Raw genomic sequence first — 5000 nt, 5'->3', positions numbered from 1 at the left:
ACTTTGAAAGCAACACGCCGTTGGAACTTTGAAAAATTTCGATGCGTCGCCAAAGTTCGTACTTTTCGATAAAATCTTCGTCCTATGATACATTTCGATCAAGAACTACATTGATCGTCATGAAACTGTTTTTTTTTTTGGGAGACGTGTACGCTCCTTTTCATAAAGGAGACTATCTTATTGCGAAAGTCAAAATCGCACGCTCTCACGGCGATTTGCCCCCGTATACGCCTGGGCGTAAGCCCGTGCGTCGCCGACCTAGCGGCCTGCCGATCGGTATTTAGAGGGAGGCACTTTGAAAGCAACACGCCGTTGGAACTTTGAAAAATTTCGATGCGTCGCCAAAGTTCGTACTTTTCGATAAAATCTTCGTCCTATGATACATTTCGATCAAGAACTACATTGATCGTCATGAAACTGTTTTTTTTTTTGGGAGACGTGTACGCTCCTTTTCATAAAGGAGACTATCTTATTGCGAAAGTCAAAATCGCACGCTCTCACGGCGATTTGCCCCCGTATACGCCTGGGCGTAAGCCCGTGCGTCGCCGACCTAGCGGCCTGCCGATCGGTATTTAGAGGGAGGCACTTTGAAAGCAACACGCCGTTGGAACTTTGAAAAATTTCGATGCGTCGCCAAAGTTCGTACTTTTCGATAAAATCTTCGTCCTATGATACATTTCGATCAAGAACTACATTGATCGTCATGAAACTGTTTTTTTTTTTGGGAGACGTGTACGCTCCTTTTCATAAAGGAGACTATCTTATTGCGAAAGTCAAAATCGCACGCTCTCACGGCGATTTGCCCCCGTATACGCCTGGGCGTAAGCCCGTGCGTCGCCGACCTAGCGGCCTGCCGATCGGTATTTAGAGGGAGGCACTTTGAAAGCAACACGCCGTTGGAACTTTGAAAAATTTCGATGCGTCGCCAAAGTTCGTACTTTTCGATAAAATCTTCGTCCTATGATACATTTCGATCAAGAACTACATTGATCGTCATGAAACTGTTTTTTTTTTTGGGAGACGTGTACGCTCCTTTTCATAAAGGAGACTATCTTATTGCGAAAGTCAAAATCGCACGCTCTCACGGCGATTTGCCCCCGTATACGCCTGGGCGTAAGCCCGTGCGTCGCCGACCTAGCGGCCTGCCGATCGGTATTTAGAGGGAGGCACTTTGAAAGCAACACGCCGTTGGAACTTTGAAAAATTTCGATGCGTCGCCAAAGTTCGTACTTTTCGATAAAATCTTCGTCCTATGATACATTTCGATCAAGAACTACATTGATCGTCATGAAACTGTTTTTTTTTTTGGGAGACGTGTACGCTCCTTTTCATAAAGGAGACTATCTTATTGCGAAAGTCAAAATCGCACGCTCTCACGGCGATTTGCCCCCGTATACGCCTGGGCGTAAGCCCGTGCGTCGCCGACCTAGCGGCCTGCCGATCGGTATTTAGAGGGAGGCACTTTGAAAGCAACACGCCGCTGGAACTTTGAAAAATTTCGGGGCGAAGCAATACGCCGCTGGGACTTTGAAATATTTCGGAGCGCACCTAAAGTTCGTTATTTTGGCTAAACGGAGCGAAAATCTGCATTTATACCATCACGGACGTTAGTTCAATAGCGTTTAACGATCGATCCACGGTACAGAATGCAAAAATATGATTGTTAAAATTTTCGACTAATCGGTTCTAAGAGGCGAAGCAATACGCCGCTGGGACTTTGAAATATTTCGGAGCGCACCTAAAGTTCGTTATTTTGGCTAAACGGAGCGAAAATCTGCATTTATACCATCACGGACGTTAGTTTAATAGCGTTTAACGATCGATCCACGGTACAGAATGCAAAAATATGATTGTTAAAATTTTCGACTAATCGGTTCTAAGAGGCGAAGCAATACGCCGCTGGGACTTTGAAATATTTCGGAGCGCACCTAAAGTTCGTTATTTTGGCTAAACGGAGCGAAAATCTGCATTTATACCATCACGGACGTTAGTTTAATAGCGTTTAACGATGGATCCACGGTACAGAATGCAAAAATATGATTGTTAAAATTTTCGACTAATCGGTTCTAAGAGGCGAAGCAATACGCCGCTGGGACTTTGAAATATTTCGGAGCGCACCTAAAGTTCGTTATTTTGGCTAAACGGAGCGAAAATCTGCATTTATACCATCACGGACGTTAGTTTAATAGCGTTTAACGATCGATCCACGGTACAGAATGCAAAAATATGATTGTTAAAATTTTCGACTAATCGGTTCTAAGAGGCGAAGCAATACGCCGCTGGGACTTTGAAATATTTCGGAGCGCACCTAAAGTTCGTTATTTTGGCTAAACGGAGCGAAAATCTGCATTTATACCATCACGGACGTTAGTTTAATAGCGTTTAACGATGGATCCACGGTACAGAATGCAAAAATATGATTGTTAAAATTTTCGACTAATCGGTTCTAAGAGGCGAAGCAATACGCCGCTGGGACTTTGAAATATTTCGGAGCGCACCTAAAGTTCGTTATTTTGGCTAAACGGAGCGAAAATCTGCATTTATACCATCACGGACGTTAGTTTAATAGCGTTTAACGATCGATCCACGGTACAGAATGCAAAAATATGATTGTTAAAATTTTCGACTAATCGGTTCTAAGAGGCGAAGCAATACGCCGCTGGGACTTTGAAATATTTCGGAGCGCACCTAAAGTTCGTTATTTTGGCTAAACGGAGCGAAAATCTGCATTTATACCATCACGGACGTTAGTTTAATAGCGTTTAACGATGGATCCACGGTACAGAATGCAAAAATATGATTGTTAAAATTTTCGACTAATCGGTTCTAAGAGGCGAAGCAATACGCCGCTGGGACTTTGAAATATTTCGGAGCGCACCTAAAGTTCGTTATTTTGGCTAAACGGAGCGAAAATCTGCATTTATACCATCACGGACGTTAGTTTAATAGCGTTTAACGATCGATCCACGGTACAGAATGCAAAAATATGATTGTTAAAATTTTCGACTAATCGGTTCTAAGAGGCGAAGCAATACGCCGCTGGGACTTTGAAATATTTCGGAGCGCACCTAAAGTTCGTTATTTTGGCTAAACGGAGCGAAAATCTGCATTTATACCATCACGGACGTTAGTTTAATAGCGTTTAACGATGGATCCACGGTACAGAATGCAAAAATATGATTGTTAAAATTTTCGACTAATCGGTTCTAAGAGGCGAAGCAATACGCCGCTGGGACTTTGAAATATTTCGGAGCGCACCTAAAGTTCGTTATTTTGGCTAAACGGAGCGAAAATCTGCATTTATACCATCACGGACGTTAGTTTAATAGCGTTTAACGATCGATCCACGGTACAGAATGCAAAAATATGATTGTTAAAATTTTCGACTAATCGGTTCTAAGAGGCGAAGCAATACGCCGCTGGGACTTTGAAATATTTCGGAGCGCACCTAAAGTTCGTTATTTTGGCTAAACGGAGCGAAAATCTGCATTTATACCATCACGGACGTTAGTTTAATAGCGTTTAACGATGGATCCACGGTACAGAATGCAAAAATATGATTGTTAAAATTTTCGACTAATCGGTTCTAAGAGGCGAAGCAATACGCCGCTGGGACTTTGAAATATTTCGGAGCGCACCTAAAGTTCGTTATTTTGGCTAAACGGAGCGAAAATCTGCATTTATACCATCACGGACGTTAGTTCAATAGCGTTTAACGATCGATCCACGGTACAGAATGCAAAAATATGATTGTTAAAATTTTCGACTAATCGGTTCTAAGAGGCGAAGCAATACGCCGCTGGGACTTTGAAATATTTCGGAGCGCACCTAAAGTTCGTTATTTTGGCTAAACGGAGCGAAAATCTGCATTTATACCATCACGGACGTTAGTTTAATAGCGTTTAACGATGGATCCACGGTACAGAATGCAAAAATATGATTGTTAAAATTTTCGACTTATCGGTTCTGGATCACTGAAAAATCAAAAAAAATTATTAATTTTGATTAATTAAATTACATATGTAGTTTTATATTGTTATAGTCTCGTATTTGTTAATGTTTTGTCGTAAGAAAATGCAAAAATATCGTTTTAATGTTTTCGTCTCATCGGTTCTGGATCGCTGAAAAATCAAAAAAAAATATTAATTTTCATTAATTAAATTACAAATGGAGTTTTATATTGCTATAGTCGGTTATTTGTTAATGTTTTACCGTAAGAAAATGCAAAAATATCGTTTTAATATTTTCATCTCATCGGTTCTGGGCGGTTTTAAAATTTTTTAAAATATTAATTAAACCCATGATTTACATGAGAATGTGAATTTATTATGTCCTGCATGTTAATTTATTAATTTTCATGTATAGAACGTTATAAAATGAAAGGATATGTTCGACGATATTTTCAGTCTAAGTTTTACCGTGCCGGCGGGATGGTACGCTCTCACGGCGGTTTGCACAGGCATACGCCTGGGCGTAAGCCCATGCGTCGCCGACCTAGCGGCCGGCCGTTCGGTATTTATAGGAAGGCACTTTCGGTTCGCTCGGACCGGTCGGGAGTAGCGTCGAGCGTGTGGCTCTTTTATGACTTCGGTTGAAAAGCAGTCTACCGCTCCTCGAGAATATACTTTCTCGACTATTCTCGTTCCGGTTTTCCGTTGCGGATTATTATTAATCTCCACACAGCATTACCACGGGTCGGTGTCTAAGACCGAATGGCCCATATGTGGTGAGCCTTGTAATATAAGGCTGGTGACCTGTATGCACTTATAAATGTTGCATACTTGTACAAACTGAGCATCAACTGTCTGTAACCAAAATTTGTTAAAACTGAAAAAGTTATAAGATTGTATAAAATTTTTGAACCAAGAAAGTAGTGTTAGACGAAAATTCGTTCTATCACTTTTAGAAGGGAGACTGTTTGGAAATATTTAAAGTATAAAATACACAAAAGTCCACTGAATTATGAACAAAATTACGTCCCTGAATTTAAGAAAAGTCAA

Source organism: Osmia lignaria, unplaced genomic scaffold (genome assembly GCF_051020975.1).
Source record: "Osmia lignaria lignaria isolate PbOS001 unplaced genomic scaffold, iyOsmLign1 scaffold0061, whole genome shotgun sequence".
In the NCBI taxonomy this organism is placed as follows: domain Eukaryota; kingdom Metazoa; phylum Arthropoda; class Insecta; order Hymenoptera; family Megachilidae; genus Osmia; species Osmia lignaria.
Note: the sequence above shows the minus strand (reverse complement) of the source record.